Genomic DNA, 20,412 nt, shown 5'->3' with positions numbered 1-20,412 from the left:
TTTATTGTGTGGAAACTTGGGCCTTATATTTCTTGCTATTTTACACTCATAATCCATCTTTTCTATTACCTTTTAGTTGTCCTTTGCTGGTTTTTAAAAATGTCCCAATCCTCTGGCCTCCCACTAATCTTGGCAATAATTGTCTGCCATTATTTTCATTTTGATACCATCCTTTACTTCCTTAGTTAGCCACGGATGTTTTTCCCTTCTCTTAAAGTCTTCTGCCACTGCTCATCAACCATCTTGCACTTTAATCTATTTTCCCAGTCCACTTAATAATCAGGATCGAGAAATAGTCAAGTTTAAGGCTAACTCTGGTCACTAATAATCAGGATCGACTGTAAACCAACCTGATAGGTATATTGTGTTTAATCTGAGTTTAAGATGGAATATAACACATTAGTTATACAGCAAAGCATACATCCGTAACACGTAGTTGATACTGGTCCGATTGGACAAACGGCTGGTGCATGTGAGCAGTTCTCTGGCTTGCAGTCTTTTTCTCTTTGTCTAGAGTCTCCTTTGGTAAAGCATGGGGCCACTCTTGGAGTGTTTGACCAGCCCAACTTTTGTTTCACTCTCCCCTCACACCGTTTGTGTAGTCAATCTTGATTAGACTACTTTTATTCTCTTTTTAGTGGTGGGCCTGACATGGGATATTGACGAGACCTTTTGACCTATAGAAGTTCCCTTGAAAACTTAATATCCAATAAGACTTTGAGTTCTTTATCTTGATTCTCGAAACAAAGCCCTCCCTAAAGATGTCTCCTGATTTTCTTGGCCATGTGTCTTTCTTGTTTATATTTCCCAGGGAGATGCTTTCCTTTGAAATTCGTGTTTTATCTCTTTCATTCGTATCCTTCTTTGATTTCATAAGGCCAAACCAGAAAACTTAATCTTCCGCTGTTCAGATAATATTCTGCCTTCGTGTTTTTGCTATCAAAGTGGATATCCTCACATTTATCCACATTATACTGCATCTGCCATGCATATTTGCCCATTCTCCTAACCTGTCCAAATCACTCTGCAGCCTCTTAGCATCCTCCTCACAGCTCACACCGCCACCCAGTTTAGTGTCATCTGCAAATTTGGAGATATTACCCTCAATTCCTTCATCCAAATCATTAATGTATATTGTGAAGAGCTGGGGTCCCAGCACTGAGCCCTGCGGTACTCCACTAGTTACTGCCTCCCATTCTGAAAAGGACCCATTTATCTCAACTCTCTGCTTCCTGTCTGCCAACCAATTCTCTATCCACGCCAGTGCATTATCCCCAATGCCATGTGCCTTCATCTTGTACACCAATCTCTTATGTGGTACCTTGTCAAAGGCCTTTTGAAAGTCCAAATATACCACATCCACTGGTTCTCCTTTGTCCACTCTACTCGTTACATCCTCAAAAAAAATTCCAGAAGATTGGTCAAGCATGACTTCCCTTTCATAAATCCATGCTGACTTGGACCGATCCTGTCAGCCGAGTTTTGGATCACCCCTAGTTTACGTAGAGCAGAATGTGGGAAGCCAAATAGGAATGCATTGGAATAGCCAAGTCTAAAAGACTTGGATTTATATACTGCCTTTCACGACCACCGGACGTCTCAAAGCACTTTACAGCCAATGAAGTCATCATCATAGGCAGTCCCTCGGAATCGAGGAAGACTTGCTTCCACTCTTAACATGAGTTCTTAGGTGGCTGTACTGTCCAATACGAGTACCACAGTCTCTGTCACAGATGGGATGGGTGGGACTGGTTTGCCGCACGCTCTTTCCACTGCCTGCGCTTGATTTCTGCACGCTTGGCGATGAGACTCGAGGAGCTTAGCGCCCTCCCGGATGCACTTCCTCCACTTGGGGCGGTCTTTGGCCAGGGACTCCCAGGTGTCAGTGGGGATGTTGCACTTTATCAGGGAGGCTTTGAGGGTGTCTTTGTAATGTTTCTGCTGCCCACCTTTGGTTCGATTGCCATGAAGGAGCTTCAAGTAGAGCACTTGCTTTGGGAGTCTCGTGTCTGGCATGTGAACTATGTGACCTGCCCAGTGGAGCTGATTAAGTGTGGTCAGTACTTCAATGCTGGTGATGTTGGCCTGGTCGAGGATGCTAAGATCTTGCGGAGACTTTTGTAGTGTAGTCACTGTTGTAATATAGGAAACGCGGCAGCTAATTTGCACACAGCACGCTCCCACAAACAGCAATGTAATAATGACCAGATAATCTGGCGGTTTTTTATGTTGATTGAGGGATAAATATTGGCCAGGACTTCCCTGCCTTTCTTCAAAATAGTGCCATAGGATCATAGTGATAGGAGAATATTCAATCGTAATTCTCAAAAGGGAATTGGATATATACTTAAAAGGAAAAAGTTGCAGGGCTATGGGAAAAAAGTGGGAGAGTGAGACTAATTAGATAGCTTGTTCAAAGAGTTGTCACAGGCATGATGGGCGAAATAGCCTCCCTCTCTACTTTGACTTTTATGATTCTGTGAAAATAGATTAATCTCACTGCTGTTTGTGGGACCTTGCTGTTATAACTTAGCTGTTCATATTTGCCTTCATAACATAGAATCATAGCATTGTTACAGCACAGTAGGTGGCCATTCGACCCATCATGCCCGTGCTGGTTCTCTGCAAGAGCACTTCAGCTAATCCCAACCCCCACTCTTTCACTGTAGCCCTGCAATTTTTGTTGCTTCAGGTACTTATCTAATTCCTTTTGAAAGTCACGATTGACTCTGCCTCCACCATCCTTTCAGGCAGTGCATTCCAGATCATAAACACTTGCTGCGTAATTTTTTTTTTCCTCATGCAACCTTTGCATCTTTTGACAATCACCTTAAATCTGTGTCCTCTGGTTCTTAACCCTTTTGCCACTGGGAACAGTTTCTCTCTATCTGCTCTCTAGAACCCTAATGATTTTGCATACCTCTATCAATTCTCCTTCAATCTTCTCTGCTCGAAGAAGAACAACCCTGAATGAAGTGCTTTGGGATATCCTGAGGATGTGAAAGGTTCTATATAACTTTGATTCTGTCCTTTCTTTGAAGAGTTGATTTGAAAATCTAGGTAGCAGTATGAATGATACCGTGGTGTTTATTTTGTTGGTTGTTGTTTGCCCACGCTACAAAGATTGAAAGGAAATTAAGATTGTCATCTTGTGAACAGCTGCAGCTATTGTGACATGTCTATCTGTGAGCTCACTGAAAGCCTATTGATTGCACAGCCAGAAATTTGCAGGGCTAAAGAACATAAAAAAGTGACTAAGTTGTTTGCCGCATTTAGGTTGCTTTATCATTTAAACCCTTTTTTTCAGGACTTGCACATGCAATTTTCATCTTCTGTTATCTAGCCCGCATTGCTCTATTTTCTTTTGAATCTAAAATCTGCCCATTTACTTTTGAATTGTTGACTTGAGTCTGCTTTCATTGTTTTGTGGCAGTTTCTTCGGGGTCAAGTTTCGGCCGCCCGCTCGAACACGGTGCACATCGGAGAGGCCCGCCTAATTTATTGAACAAAAATTGTGCTGAATATTTACCTCGCGATTCTCAGATAGCTGTAGGCCCAATTCAACCTTGGCGCGGCGCAGCAGGAGCTGCTGGGGGCGGAGCTACAGCCCTGTGCCGAAAACAGTGCCGGCAGCTGCGCGCGTCCTGTCCCTGGGGCGACGACCCTATCCCAGGCCGAAGGGACGTCGCCCCTATCCCCGGCCGAGTGGCCTGCGCATCTTACCTCGGCGGCGGGGCCCGCCCGCCCGGCCTCTCGCTGGGGTGGACCCCGCCCGAAGAGTCGGCGGCGGCAGCCCGGCATCGGCTGCGTGTGGGGCTTCTTCGTTGTCTTCTCTCTTCTCCGCCCCCCCCCCCCCCAATCATCATCTCTTCTCCCCCCTCCCGCATCATCTCTCTCCCCCCTCCCGCATCATCTCTCTCCCCCTCCCGCATCATCTCTCTCCCCCTCCCGCATCATCTCTCTCCCCCCTCCCGCATCATCTCTCTCCCCCCTCCCGCATCATCTCTCTCCCCCCTCCCGCATCATCTCTCTCCCCCCTCCCGCATCATCTCTCTCCCCCCTCCCGCATCATCTCTCTCCCCCCTCCCGCATCATCTCTCTCCCCCCTCCCGCATCATCTCTCTTCCCCCCTCCCGCATCATCTCTCTCCCCCCTCCCGCATCATCTCTCTCCCCCCTCCCGCATCATCTCTCTCCCCCCTCCCGCATCATCTCTCTCCCCCCTCCCGCATCATCTCTCTTCCCCCCTCCCGCATCATCTCTCTCCCCCCTCCCGCATCATCTCTCTTCCCCCTCCCGCATCATCTCTCTTCCCCCCCCCCCCCCCCATCATCATCTCTTCTCTTCCCCTCCCCCCCCCCCCATCATCATCTCTTCTCTTCCCCCCCCCCCCCCATCATCATCTCTTCTCTTCCCCCCCCCCCCCATCATCATCTCTTCTCTTCCCCCCCCCCCATCATCTTCTCTTCCCCCCCCCCCATCATCTTCTCTTCCCCCCCCCCCATCATCTTCTCTTCCCCCCCCCCCATCATCTTCTCTTCCCCCCCCCCCCCATCATCTTCTCTTCCCCCCCACCCCCCCATCATCATCTCTTCTCTTTCCCCCCCCCCCCATCATCATCATCTCTTCTCTTTCCCTCCCCCCCCATCATCATCTCTTCTCTTTCCCTCCCCCCCCCCATCATCATCTCTTCTCTTTCTCCTCCCCCCCCCCCCCCTTTTCTCCCTGGTGCTGCAGTAGGTGAGTAGAAATAATTTATTGAGTGATTTTTTTTTTTTAATTTTTTTATTTATTTGGATTGATTTGTTGGTTTATTTATTGATTTATTTATCATTTATTATTGATGATGGCTCTTTATTTGTAAAAGTGAAGTGTTTAATGTTTGTACCCTCGTTCCCTACGCCTGATTTGCAACCTACGCCTGATTTTCTAAGTGTAGGGAAGGTTTTTCTGAGCGTACAAAAACTAACTCCGTTCTAAGTTAGTTTGGAGTAAGTTTTTGCTACCTACAATTGCAAAACAGACATAAGTGGCTGGACATGCCCCCTTTTGGAAAAAAAATCTGTTCTAAAATGAAACTGTTCTAACTCACTAGAACTTGAGCAAACTAAATGCCAAGAATTGCAATTTCTAAGATACTCCATTCTAAACTAGTTGCTCCAAAAAAAATAGGAGCAACTCAGGCAGAAACTTGACCCCTTAGAATATTCGTAGGAAGTAATGATCTTACTGATGGTTTTTTGGGGTTATATTTGTATGCCGCCTTATGTTATGCATGTTTTTAAAAAAAAAAAGAAAATATACCCTATCAATTCGCATCATGACTTTAAAAATATAGTTTTCCCTCTGCTTTAACAAATTTGTTTTTTGTAAATAGGTTTATAAGCCACGCTACACTGTTTGTTCATGTGTTGCTTTTTTGTCAACATTGCCCAGTGGCCCTGCCATTCACAAGTAGATTGATAAATGGGTTTGTTTAAATTCATGATCTTGCTTAGTCACTGTGGAAGTGCTGAGTGATGACCAGCTATTTCCTCAGAGGAGCAGAAGTGGGGGGAGGGAAGGGGTGCAGGCGAGGTGTTAAATCAGAGAGCTCATCATCATTCATATGTGCAGTTGTAGAGCAAGCCTCTAGTCATCCTGGTTAACTCTTGCCACTGGATAAAGGCCTAGCTCTGTCAAGCCCATTTGGTGGTTGATGTGCAATAGTCACCACATGTTAAAAAAATCCACGCACAGGCATCTTCCATCCCTTCAATTGGAGTTAGGACTGGAACATCATTGGAACTTCATTGAAACATCTGTGAACTCATGTGGAAGCAAGTCATCCTCGTTCGAGGGACCGCCTATGATGATGAGTATAGATGTTGTGTCACGTTTCTAAGGCTTGATTGCCTTAGGGAGTTGCAAAGAAAGTTTGCAAGTTTTTTTCCAAATTGGGTTTGGAGATTTTTCTCTGTCTTTCCCTTTCTCCTACTCCTCCCAAAACAATAATGGACTCTTTCAGATGCGACGTTAAACCGAGGCCCCGTCTGCTCTCTGTTAGACGTAAAAGATCCCATGGTGCTATTTTGAAGAAGAGCAGGGGAGTTCTCCATGGTGTCCTGACCAATATTTATCCCTCAACTAACATCACTAAAACAGATTATCTGCTCATTGCTATAATGCTGTTTGTGGGAGCCTGTTTGTGCAAATTGTTGCCGTGTTTCCTACATTACAACAGTGACTACACTTCAAAAAAAGTACTTCATTGGCTGTAAAGCCCTTTGGGACATCTGGTGGTTGTGAAAGGCGCTGTATAAAAGCAAGTTCTTTCTTCTTTTCAAGTGCCACACCTCCATGAATAAGACCGAATTTGATGAAAATTAATCTGAAATCCAAATTTGTGTACCAAATCAGCTATTAAAGATCTGGCATTAGAAAATTGCTTAACATGCGTTACCTATGAAAAGAATTGTGACATACATGTTAGTACCACAATGCAATTTTTTTATTTCTGTGCTCCCAGTAGCTGCCAGTGGCAATTTTAGGTCTGTCCATGTCTCACTTGTTATGCAACCTAATCTGGAAAATGTTTTAATGGTGTGTAAATACAATTTACAAAGACAGGCTATATTGTGGGTTGCCAATAGTCCAACTTGTTCTGAAACTGTATATTGCATTTTATTGATAAGAACCGAGAGAAAACTCAAAGCTAAAAAGCACCAAACATTGGGCCCCAAAATTCATGGTCTGGGAGAGGGTGATAGCCAGTGTTTGTCCTGTTTGTGGGGGGGGGGCAGACATTTCTGACTGGGTTGATTTTATGTTGGGGTCTCACTGAAGTGACAGCTGCATGCAAATGATGGAATTAGGGCAGAATGACATCACCCATCCTAAATTCCGGGGCTGCCATCTTCCATACCACACTTGACAATATTCATAAAGTATAGTTTGCCAGGACCCATTCATCAAGGCAGAAGTCGTTTATTAAATGGATGCTGCTCATTGAGATTGTGGAGACCTTGCCATATCTTGGCACTAACTGCAGGTTTTAAAAAAAAAAATCACTCTTATGCTCAAAGTTTTCTACGTTTTAGATTACCCTTGGAAAGCATTTTATTTCAAGAGAATTACTAGCTGGTATACTCGGACTGTACATTGGGCTTCCCAGTGGGAGTCCTACCTTACACAATCTATTTGCAGGAGGATTGAAAGGAAGTCTGCTTAATCAGGCAGGAAGAGAGGAGAGTCAGACATCCCAACACTACCCATCTAGCAAGATGTATAGACCCGGGTATACTTTTCAAGACTTTTCCCAGGAGCTCTGTCTCGAGAGGCTGCACTTGAATTATAAGATCTGGAGGAGCTCTGTTGCTGCTGCAGCCAAATCTGCAACCAAGGTGCACAGGATGAATGGCTTCACTGTGGCACAGAAAGTGATCGCAGCTCTCAATTTTATGCCACAAGGGGCTTTTGTCAGTTCATTTGCTGTGCAAATCACTGAGGCAAGGCTAAGGCAAATCACCTATATCCTCTTTGCCAGGGCAACTCAATTTATACAATTTGACAGAGTTCCATCACAAGTGACACTCCATGGCTTGTAAGAATAATGGCTCCTGAATCAAAGTTGTAGTTTCAGTCTTCACGACAGACTTGAGCACGTAATCTAGGATGACACTTCAATGCACTGCTGAAAGAGTGTTGCATTGTTGGAGATGCTGACTCAGAATTTTCTGGAGACCAGTTTGCCATTTTATGGTGCAAAAGTCCAAAGAGATTATGGCATTAGTGACTTGCATCATTATTTAAGCCAGGCCATAATTTCCTGGGACTTTCCTACGACTTTCCTGCCATTCCACTCGCTGAATTAATTTTCACCTCGCCCCAATCCCAGTAAAATAATGGCAATCGCAAAATTCCTCAATTAATGCTATTTTTATCACAGCTGCTACTTAGACTGTAAAATAATAGCAGTAGTGGCACCTTGGTGACTTGGTAGTGGCATGAGTTATTGCTCTAAGATCAGTTTCCTTGAAACACATTTTCCAGTTGGCTTGAGCTTGTTTGCTCCCAGTGAGCGTGATCCCTGGCTGAGTGCTGCCTGTTTTGCAGATGTTGAATCATATAACAACGTCACTCAGTTTATTACAAAATCAGATGCCTAAATGAGTTTAAAAATCAGAATAAGATGAAATCATAAAGAATCAGAAACACAAAAAAACCTCGGAAATGAGTGTTGTAACATAAGTACATTAATATTAACATTCAGCATGGCGGCCCCGACCTGCGAGGACCATCAGCAGCAGGTCGGGGCCTTAAAAGAGGAGCAGTGTTGAGCTTCAAGGTACAGTGCGTGCTGGTGCAAGAGAGCGACGGCTGTGAAGAGGGCGACTGGATTGGACATCACCAAAATCCAGGTCGCTGATTGGAGAGTGGGCAGGTACAGCAGGAGCGGCGAGTGATCGTGGAGCGACATATTCGAGGCCCAGGGACAGCACGGGCCAGCCCACACTGCTATATGTGTGCGCACTCGGTCCGTATAGCAGAGCTGGTCTCCAGTCACCTTGATTAATCCTTGCCACTGGACCAAGACCTAGCTCTGTCAAGTCCATGTGGTGGCTGGTGTGCAACAGCCACCGCATGTTTTAAAAAAAAATCCACGCACAGGCATCTTCCACCTTCAACATGTAGTTCAAGACCTGAAATATTAGGTCATTCATTGAAACACCTGTGAACTCATCCCCTTTTGGTGTGGAAGCAAGTCATGTGCGATACGAGGGACCGCTTATGACATTAATATTTTTCAACATGCTATGTTGCAGAATGAGTAGAGCAAACTTAAATACTTTTAGACCTCGAATTAAAATTGCTTTTGAATGTTGGAACATGTTTTCGAAGTGAGTGTGACGTACAGGCTCTCATCTGGGAGCTGAGATCTGCGAACAGTCCCAACTTGAAATTACTCCAAAAAATGGCGCTCCATGACAGCATTGTGCCTCATCTTGCATGTGAGATGTCCACCTCCTTTCCCAACAAAGTGAAGCTGAACCTTGGCAGACAGGTGGATGTGACCAAACATGACAACCTGGCTAGTGTGTCTCATTCCCTACTGGCGAACCTTTTTTCCAGCATGGGCTTCCCAAGGACAATGGGAGGCTGTTATTTTATAGACTGGGAAGGACTCCTCTTCCATTATGTCTTGAGATTATCTCTTAAGACAAGCAGCTGGTCCTGCCCGACCACTTCCCGAATCTAAAAACAGAAAATACTGGAAATCTCAGCGGGTTAGACAGTATCTGTGGAGAGAAACAGAGTTTACGTTTCGGGTCTGTGACCCTTCGTCAGAACTCCGAATCTGTAGGCACAAATGTTCCTTGCACCAGGGTAACCGAAGAGATCAGGATTTCTAGCCATCGACTACTGCGGCTCCTGCACATTAGTCCGAGATAGCCAGGTAGATGGCAAACTTCGGAGGGTGATGCAGACCATGGTGGCAGGATTGTTCTGCCTGAGGAGGTTTTTGGGAATACCTTGAACAAGAGCTAAGACCTTGATTTACCTGAAATGCACATGCCTGGAGCAAGTGTTTGGCAGGTTATTTAAGGCTGGCTTCTACATGGTGACTTTCAACTCCACTGGTATGGCAACCTTCATCAACCAATACGGGGCGACAGGATGTGGAGCCACACAGAGTACATTTTCTTCCATGTGTCGAATAGACTTTTATTGTAGTAGTTACATTTATTTAGGAATAGGACCTTGTTTAACAGCAAACAGGAGGAGCAATTTAAACCGAACATTGAGTCATGATGATGGCAATGTGAAAATCTCTCAGCATATCAAAATATATAAATTTCCATTGCAACTTACTAAATATGATAGAATAGCAGAAGTTAAATTAATATTTCATCAAGGTTGAATTCTTTTATACTAAAGCCATATTATTGCCCTTTTCTTAAGAAGGAAAGCTATTTTTGGTGCACACATGAGTAAACATTTATGAAACATAAGCAGCAGAGGCTTGCTCCCTTGAATATTGAGATCAGTCAGACAAAAAGCTCAGCTTTGTGCTACTCCTGTGCACGATATTCTCACTGGCATATTCTAATTAGAAAACCATGACATTTTGGAGTTGATTGGCATCGGTGAAATCGGTGCGCAAAATGGCAGGCCAGGGATGTGGAGGCCCTGCCGATCTTAACAGCAGGGCCTCATTTAAATAATCTTCTGCAGGCTCTTGCCCGACAGCTGGCCAAATTGATAGCCTAGCCGGTGGGTGGGAGCACAAGCAAACGGCAGGAGGGCACAGTCGGAGACCCGCCGGGACCTTCCCCAGCAGTCATTGGAGGCTGAAGTCTCTGGGCCACAATTGGAGGTGTGGTGCCTTGAGGATATGATTGGGGCTGATCAGAGGGTGGGGTGTGACGGGGGAAGACATGACCTAGGAGCCGCTATTGGGGTGGCGGGTGGGGGAGTTGGAAAGTCAGTGGGAGACCGAAGGCTCCCTTGTGTGGCCTGGGTGAGCCATTGGGCTTTTGAATGTTACTAACCTGACGATAGCCTGATTTGTGTCTGTAAAACATTTAACCAACCCTGTCAGGCAGGAATGGAGTTTGGTTGCTTGGTTCTGATATAATCTCCTCTCTTCTGCCCCCCCCCCCCCCCCCAGCCCTCTGCTGTCCATCGGCAGTGGTGAACTGAAGCCTTTGTTTCACGCATATCTCCTTGTCATTTTTTTTGCTTATACACTTTTTTGTTATCTCTCCTTCCCTTAGCTGCATAAAATCCTTTAGCGAGTAGGCAGATGGATTGTGGCACCCTCCTATTAGTTGAACAGGAATAGTGTGTGTCTTCACAGTGGAATGCACTTTCCTGTGGGTACGGCTGAGAACTGATAGAATTTAACATATGTTGTTGGACTCTAGAGCAATCCACCATTGAGGTTTAAAAGCACAATTGCAATAGCAAGTCTTAACTACTTTTATGCCAAACTGGTTTTAAATCTACACCTAGAATTTTCCAGATTGTCCATTGTTTATGTTGTCTTATTGCCCATTTCCGTGTAACCTTGTGTTTTGACCTTTAAGACTAAGTTATAGTGTGCCTTACAATGCGATTTAAAATTAGCACGTCTTTGACCCTTATAAATGCACATTTAGCAGCTTGGGCATATCTGTTATTACTGCTCCATTTATTGCTTGAAGCCCCAAGACTCCCACCATGCTATTATTTAAAGCCAAGTATATGTGCCCACATTATAACTGGAACGTTTGGCAGATGGGGCATATAATGAAGTGGCAGAGTGGGTGCTGGGATGGAACAACCTTTTCCCGAATGCAATGGATATGCTAATTAGGTAGCTATGAGCTTCATAGCAGTTAAACAAATTTCTATTTTTTATTCACAGGCTAGGGAGCAAGCAGGTGTATTACTGATAAATTAATGTTATGCCAAATTAAGGGCCCGTTTTACAGATGGTGGAGAGAGTAGATTGGAAAATGAGAATCTCATTGGGTGGTACAGATGCTGTTAGAATTAAATGACATTTTATTTCCACTTTCCCTTAAACCATGAGATTGTCGAATACCTTTCCTGGACCTGTGTACATTAATCCACTTAATTACAACTTTTAGAATATTTGGCTTTAGCTAAATGTACTCAGTTTAATTTATTTATATTTTGTTACGAATTATTTTTTAGGCTGTAGATGTGATTTGCAAACGCATTTTCACTCGAATAATCAAACATGATTTTCTTCCAGTGCATCAAGCAAAATAGTTTACATTTTTAATTTGTAACAAAAAGTACATAACTCGTTCTGTAAAGATTTTAGTTTAATATTTTGCAATGGAACTTTTCCAGATTTTAGATTTTGTAGCTTGCTATTAGTGTAGCAGCCAAATATTTTGTTGTCATTTTAGCTTTACTAATGCTGGCATCAGTTGTGGATGCTAGAAATAACTATAGGTTGTCAAATTAATTAAACCAAATATTGCAATAATTCAAATTGTGTTTATTCATGAAATTTACACCTGGCTGCTGCTCAGCTAATGCTGCCGATCCCGCTCACTTGCATGACTTTTTATTGAAGAGCAGTATCTAGAAGTATATGTAACAAAGTGAAGATTTTGTAAATGAAATGTGCATCATAGTTATTGAAGAGCCCCAAATATTAAACTGAATTGTTTTTATATTTCCTGGTTGTGCCTGCAAGCAATCAAGATAGCACTGTTCCTCATTCATTGAATTTTGAATTCTATGGGTAAGGCAATAATCCAACTTGACAAATCCACTGGGGACCTGTCCGACCTTTTCAGCAGGAGCCATGTGATTTTCCAGTTCTACCCTGCATTAGTGTCATTACGTAACCATTTTCATTTATTTTCTATTGTTATTGTCATTAATTGCAATCACAACACTCCACGCAACTTCCATGAATAGGAAATGAACATTTTTCTCGAACAATTCTATGTGTTTTTCCACGTAATAACGACCATTAAAATTAAAGCGGATGGTCCGGTTATTTATTTCATTAAAGTTTGTGGACCTTGCTGCGCATAAATTGGATTTCACATTTCCTACATTACAACAGTGCAGAGGTCTTTCTCACTTGCATGTATCTGTTTGTGCAATTTATGTTTCTTCAGTGAATTTTATGTGTTCAAATCCTGGCTGATTTTTTTGTTAGTTTTCCCATGTGCATTAGATGTCTTACGCAGGATTTTGCATTGTGCAAATTCTACCCATGATCTCAGGGCTAGAATAATTGATATGGCAACTCTGTTTGGGATTAGAAAGAAAGACTAGTATTTATATCGTGCTTTTCAAAGCGTTTACAGCTAATAAAATACTTTTTGGAGCATAGTCACTGTTGTAATATGGGAAACGCGGCAGCCAACTCCCACAAACAGCAATGCGATGATGACCAGATTATCTGTTTTTGTTATGTTGATTGAGGGATAAATATTGGCCAGGACACCGGGGATAACTCCCCTACTCTTTCTTGAAATAGTGCCATGGGATCTTTTTATGTCCATTTGAGAGCATAGACGAGGCCTCAGTTTAACATCTCATCCGTCAGCACTGCACAAGAGTGTCAGCCTAGATTTTTGTGTTCAAATCTCTGGAGTGGGACTTGAACTCTCAATCTTCTGATTCAGAAGCCAGAGTGCTACCCGCTGAGCCACAGCTGACACTCCCAACGCAAGCATGTATTTAGCCGTTTCTACCTCTTCCCATGTACATTCCTGGGTGTAAAAATAAGACCAAGAAAGATTAGTAGGGCAAAGAAAATTGAGTTCAATCCATGTTCCAAAATTCTTGACTGGTAGCCAAGTGAACATTCATGTTGAAAATGCCATTGAAGCAGTACTTATTAACATTTCCAAATCACGAAGGAGCAACTAGTGAATTGACCCAAGGTATGAAGTTCTTTAGTTGGTCTTCAGATTGGCATCAGGAAAGTGACAGGCTGAGACTGCCATAGCCTATACTTGCCATGAAATTCAGTCAAACCAAGGCTCTTGTTCTCCATAGACTCATGGAACTTTGTCTCTCCATAGACTCATGGAACTTTGTCTCTCCATAAGCTTAAATCCTGGTTCCTCAGTCCCAGTAGGTAAGATACACCAACTGAATACTTCTCCCACCTTGGAATGGATTTGGTAGAACTTATTGCAGGTTGTATTGCCAAAATATTGGAATTTCCAGCTCGACCCAAGTAAGCCAGTCAACATCAGGGTCATATCATACAAACCCCAAGATACGGTATCCTGATATAAAAGGACTGGTATCCTGATATAAAAGGACTGATGTGCTTGCACAAATGCTTACAGGCCCAGCTTGACAATTTACCAAGCCAACAAGGCACTTTCATCAATGATTATAGAATTAATCGTGGTGACATTGAGGAAGTCCAACCTGTAGGGACATTTATCTGTAAGGGGGAGTTTTGGAGCTTGGGAAAGATACCAATCATCAAAAGAAGAGGTGAAAATATGTACAGGTGGAGATGTTGCCAAGACCAACCGTGGATAAGTCAGTTTCTGTAGTTATCATAAATGGAATTATAATTTTCTAAAGTTAACAGAAAATGGTTGGGAAACTTGTGTTGCAGACAATTTCAATTTTTCCATCATTACTATTTCTTCACTCCCCATATTTTCTTCAGTTATCTCACTGTCGAATGAGAGAAAGATAGGGTATGATAGTTTGATAGTATGATAGGTCGAAGTCAGCATGGATTTGTGAAAGGGAAATCATGCTTGACAAATCTTCTGGAATTTTTTGAGGATGTTTCCAGTAAAGTGGACAAAGGAGAACCAGTTGATGTGGTATATTTGGACTTTCAGAAGGCTTTCGACAAGGTCCCACACAAGAGATTAATGTGCAAAGTTAAAGCACATGGGATTGGGGGTAGTGTGCTGACGTGGATTGAGAACTGGTTGTCAGACAGGAAGCAAAGAGTAGGAGTAAACGGGTACTTTTCAGAATGGCAGGCAGTGACTAGTGGAGTGCCGCAAGGTTCTGTGCTGGGGCCCCAGCTGTTTACATTGTACATTAATGATTTAGACGAGGGGATTAAATGCAGTATCTCCAAATTTGCGGATGATACTAAGTTGGGTGGCAGTGTGAGCTGCGAGGAGGATGCTATTAGGCTGCAGAGTGACTTGGATAGGTTAGGTGAGTGGGCAAATGCATGGCAGATGAAGTATAATGTGGATAAATGTGAGGTTATCCACTTTGGTGGTAAAAACAGAGAGACAGACTATTATCTGAATGGTGACAGATTAGGAAAAGGGAAGGTGCAACGAGACCTGGGTGTCATGGTACATCAGTCATTGAAGGTTGGCATGCAGGTACAGCAGGCGGTTAAGAAAGCAAATGGCATGTTGGCCTTCATAGCGAGGGGATTTGAATACAGGGGCAGGGAGGTGTTGCTACAGTTGTACAGGGCCTTGGTGAGGCCACACCTGGAGTATTGTGTACAGTTTTGGTCTCCTAACTTGAGGAAGGACATTCTTGCTATTGAGGGAGTGCAGCGAAGGTTCACCAGACTGATTCCCGGGATGGCGGGACTGACCTATCAAGAAAGATTGGATCAATTGGGCTTGTATTCACTGGAGTTCAGAAGAATGAGAGGGGACCTCATAGAAACGTTTAAAATTCTGACGGGTTTAGACAGGTTAGATGCAGAAAGAATGTTCCCAATGTTGGGGAGGTCCAGAACCAGGGGTCACAGTCTGAGGATAAGGGGTAAGCCATTTAGGACCGAGATGAGGAGAAACTTCTTCACCCAGAGAGTGGTGAACCTGTGGAATTCTCTACCACAGAAAGTAGTTGAGGCCAATTCACTAAATATATTCAAAAGGGAGTTAGATGAAGTCCTTACTACTCGGGGGATCAAGGGTTATGGCGAGAAAGCAGGAAGGGGGTACTGAAGTTTCATGTTCAGCCATGAACTCATTGAATGGCGGTGCAGGCTAGAAGGGCTGAATGGCCTGCTCCTGCACCTATTTTCTATGTTTCTATGTTTCTATGAACCTAGGCCTCTGCCAATGTGTCTGATAACTAAGCTATTGGACCCTTGGAGACAGGCAGGAATGAACCAATCTGATTTACTTTTATTTAGTCAAATTAAGCATCCTTTAAGAATTGGATTGGGTTGATTAGTCAGAGATGTGCAAACAGACCCTGAGACGATTAATTAGTTTTCTAAATACCACTTCTCTCGAGACTTTTAGCACACTACATTTACCAGGAAAAGGAGCACTTCTGTAGAACGTGTAAAGCATTACCTCCATCAATTTCTTTTCATTGGATCTTACAAGAAGGTATCAGGGCTGACGTTCTGACACTTGGCCCCAAGGAAATCACAGTTTTCTGGAGAAGAGGTTAGGAAAAAAGAGGTGACGAGGATTAATGGGTCGCTACCACTAATGCTGCTAATGATTTCTGGGGCATTCCTTGGGAAGGGAGCAGAGCTTGCCCCGAGTACTGAGCGTTTGCCCAATGCAGTCATTTAACAGAGGTGGAAGGAGGTGTTCCTAACCACTTAGCAAATTTTATGTATAGAAGACTTACTGGATGCCCCAGCACACAGGCACCAGAAAAGGTGGCACTGTATCTGCTTCTGAATCTCTGCCAATTATGGCCCTGTTGGGGTCATGAATTAAAGCTAAGATGATTTGCGATAAGATGAATAATTTACTCTGGGTTCTTTAACCTTTTCTAAGCAGGTATATTGGGCTGTGATCTGTACAATAGAACATAGACACTTATTAGGCTTGGAGTCAGATCTCCAGTAATATTATTCAGTTTGCTGTTAATAACTTGCACTCCTGGGCCATGCAGTCGGGACTGTACACTGAAAACGATTGCCAACAGCTCTGGCGAATCCTGCAGGATGGCACACGGTTAATGCTATACTTGTATGTTGATGTGGGGCTGACAATAGTGGGTTTCCGATACATTTTTGCAGACCGAAAATGTTGGGGATCAAACTTTGATGCCACAATAGGCAGTTGTCTGCACTATCATTTAACGAGTTTCCTGGATCTGCTTTCCACCCACTCAACCTATCAGGAAAAAGGGTGACTGTAATCTGTGTGCAGAAATGAGTTAGCCCCATGTTATTTTATGCTGGACATGGACTGTTGTGTTTTAGAACTAAGTAATAATGTAACCATTGATGAGCTTGATTGTCAAACTATATATTGCATGTATTATTTTGTATCTATGTGAGGGTTCCTCGCTGGCTGCTCCACTGGTATCATTGGGATAAGAATGTATAGAGAGTGTAACTATTTAATTAGTAGTATGGATATGGGACTTTATCCATTAATTGTCTAATTTTCTTGATATGAGCATGTGAAGAAAGAATTGAGTAAGTTAAGAGATAGTGATTGAAAATTGCATTTGGAAACTGAAGACGACTTCGATCAGAAACAGACGATCCAAACGAGAATAGAACATGGCATTAAGCACTCATGGTGGGAGTTGTTACTAGGGTGATAACCATCAGCCACTGGAATTTTGAATATTGCCTTGCACCCCATCGTGTGCATTGTGACCTTACAGATCCTTTTATTGATCATTATGTTAACCCTTTGCAGCTGGGTAAGGAAGTAGATCATGGTGAAAACCAACTATAATTTGCAGAATGGCTGCAACCTGTACTGTATACTCAGTCCCCGTCACTAGGAGAAGCCTGCGCAGACCATCACAACTGTCTGAGAATGCATAAGAAATAAAAAATGGTGGATTTGTTGGAAAGATGAGAGTTAATAATTAAATTGAACTATAGTAACTATAATGAATTATAGTAACCATAACTGGGCGATGAACCAGCAGATTGTCTGGGAAACACAAGGGGAGATGGAATATGAACAAAGGGGTTCTGTTCCACTCCAGATGTATCCATATCAACTGGAACGCAAGGGCGTACTGTCTATAATGGACATCGGCTATGAGTGATTAATGTAGAACTATAGTCAATAGTATAGATGCTTTGAAATAAACAATGTCCGTGATAGAGTAATCATAAGTCAGGAGGTTTGTAGTAAACCAGTGTATAAAAGGGGTGAGGTTGCAGAGCTAAGTGAGGTGCCCGAATTGCTACCCTTTGTGCTGTGTGGACTGATTAACTGTGAATAAAGTCTGCTCCGTACACGCAACTGTCTCATGCTTACTCGAAGCATGTTTCCAGAACCGCAGAGGGAAGGAAGTTGACTAACAATGATTTGATCCCAGGCCTCTGCCAATGCCTCTCTAACTTGAACTCTTGAACCCTTGGAGATAGGCAGGAGTGAAACTTTGATTTATGTTTTTTCTTAAGAACTTCCTGAAGAATTGGATTGAATTTATTAGTCAGAGATGTACAAACAGACCCAGAGAAAATTAATTAATTTTCTAAATACCAGTTCTCTCGAGACATTTACAAGGTCCCTTTACGAGGGAAAAGAGCACTTCTGTCGAACATGTAAAGCATACTTTAACTTTTTTTTCTCTCCACCAGTTTTTTTTATTACTTCTTTTGTGAAGGTATCGGGGCTGATGTTCCGGATCTTGTCCTCAAGGAAATCTCAGTTTTCTGGGAGCAAAGGTTAAGAAAAAGTTTTTAAAAAATTTGTGCTGGGATGTGGGCGTCGCTGGCAAGGCCACAATTTACTGCCCTTCCATAATTGCCCTTGAGAAGGTGGTGGTGAGCCGCCGCCTTGAACTGCTGTTGTCCATGTGGTGAAGGTACTTGAAGGATTAAGTGAATGCACCCCCTATTAGGGTCTATTAGGGCTAGGGGGAGTTTAGACAGTGGGAGGGGGGGGAGGTTGAGGGTGGAAAGTTGCCGGATGGCAGAAGATTTTGTGTTTGACAAGGGAGCTCCCACCCACCCATCCTTTCCCTCAACGACTATCTGTCCCACCTGTGACAGGGACTGTGGTTCTCTTATTGGTCTGTTTAGCCACCTTAAGGACTCATTTTTAGAGTGGAAACAAGTCTTCCCTGATTCCGAGGGACTGCCTATGATGATGAAGGTACATCCATAGTACTGTTAGGGAGGGAGTTCCAGGATTTTGATCCAGCGACAATGAAGGAACGGCAATATATTTCCAAGTCAGGATGGAGTGTAACGTGGAAGGGAACTTGCAGGTGATGGTGCTCTCATGCGCCTGCTGCCCTTGTCTCGGTGGTAGAAGTCGTGGGTTTGGGAAGTGCTGTCAAAGATGCTGTGGTGAGTTGCTGCAGTGCACCTTGTAGATGATGCATACTGCAGCCCTGGTGTGCCGGTCGTGGAGGAAGTGAATGTTGAAGGTGGTGGATGAGGTGCCAATCAATGGGCTGCTTTGTCCTGGATGGTGTTGAACTGCTTGAGTGTTGTTGGAACTGCATGCATCCAGGCAAGTCGAGAGTATTCCATCACACTCCTGTCTTGTGCCTTGTAGATGGTGGAAAGGCATTGGGGAGTTAAGAGGTGAGACACTCGTTGCAGAATACCCAGCCTCTGACCCATTCTTGTTGCCACAGTATTTATGCTCCAGTTAGATTTCTGGTCAGTGGTGATGCCCAGGATGTTGGTGGGGGGATTCGGCGATGGTAAGGCCATTGAATATCAAGAGGAGGTGGTTAGACTCTCGCTTGTTAGTGAAAGTCATTGCCTGGCACTTGTGTGGCGCAAATGTTACTTGCCACTTATCAGCCCAAGCCTGAATGTCGTCCAGGTATTGCTGCATGCGAGCATTGACTGCTTCATTTTCTGAGGAGTTGTGAATGGCAATGAACATTTTGCAATCATCAGCAAACATCCCCACCTGACCTTATGATGGAGGGAAGATCGTTGATGAAGCAGCTGAAGATGGTTGGGCCTAGGACACTGTCTTGGGGCTGAGATGATTGACCTCCAACAAACACAATCATCTTTCTTTGTGCTAGGTATAACTCCAATCAGTGAAGAGCTTTCCCCCCAATTCCCATTGACTTCAGTTTTACTTGGGGCTCCTTGATGCCACACTCGGTCAAATGCTCCCTTGATGTCAACATCCAGGGGTATTCAAAATTTAGGGAAGATAGACAGAAAGGAAAAGGAGGTGGGGTAATGTTGCTGGTTAAAGAAGAAATTAATGCAATAGTAAGGAAGGACATTAGCTTGGGTGATGTAGAATTGGTATGGGTGGAGCTGCAGAATATCAAAGGGCAGAAAACACTGGTGGGAGTTGTGTACAGACCGCCAAACAGTAGTAGAGAGGTTGGGGACAGCATCAAACAAGAAATTAGGGATGCGTGCAATAAAGTTATAGCAATTATCATGGGCGACTTTAATCTACATATTGATTGGGCTAACCAAACAAGTAGCAATGCGGTGGAGGAGGAGTTCCTGGAGTGTATTAGGGATGGTTTTCTAGACCAATATGGCGAGGAACCAACTATAGGGCTGGCCATCCTAGACTGGGTGATGTGTAATGAAAAAGGACTAATTAGCACATGGATGAACTTCAATAATTGTACATCCCTGTCTGGAATAAAAATAAAACTGGGAAGGTGGCTCAACCGTGGCTAACAAGGGAAATTAAGGATAGTGTTAAATCCAAGGAGGAGGGATATAAATTGGCCAGAAAAAGCAACAAATCTGAGGACTGGGAGAAATTTAGAATTCAGCAGAGGAGGACAAAGGGTTTAATTAATAGGGGGAAAATAGAATATGAGAGGAAGCTTGCCGGGAACACAAAAACTGACTGAAAAAGCTTCTATAGATATGTGAAGAGAAAAAGATTAGTGAAAACAAATGTAGGTCCCTTGCAGTCAAATTCAGGTGAATTTATAACTGAGAACAAAGAAATGGTGGACCAGATAAACAAATACTTTGGTTCTGTCTTCACGAAGGAAGACACAAATAACCTTCGGGAAGTACTAGAGGCGCGAGGGTCCAGTGAGAAGG

General features: G+C 43.5%; 1 protein-coding gene and 1 pseudogene across 2 annotated transcripts in view; both read left to right on the top strand.

Annotated features, from left to right (window-relative positions):
* Positions 1 to 20,412, top strand: part of cdk14 (cyclin dependent kinase 14) — an 860,906-nt gene that overhangs the window by 389,506 nt on the left and 450,988 nt on the right. The gene's annotated exons all lie outside the window — the stretch shown is intronic.
* LOC139263720 (BTB/POZ domain-containing protein KCTD8 pseudogene) lies at positions 8,953 to 9,713 on the top strand (annotated as a pseudogene).

Source organism: Pristiophorus japonicus, chromosome 5 (genome assembly GCF_044704955.1).
Source record: "Pristiophorus japonicus isolate sPriJap1 chromosome 5, sPriJap1.hap1, whole genome shotgun sequence".
In the NCBI taxonomy this organism is placed as follows: domain Eukaryota; kingdom Metazoa; phylum Chordata; class Chondrichthyes; family Pristiophoridae; genus Pristiophorus; species Pristiophorus japonicus.
This window is presented reverse-complemented; position numbering and strand designations above follow the sequence as displayed.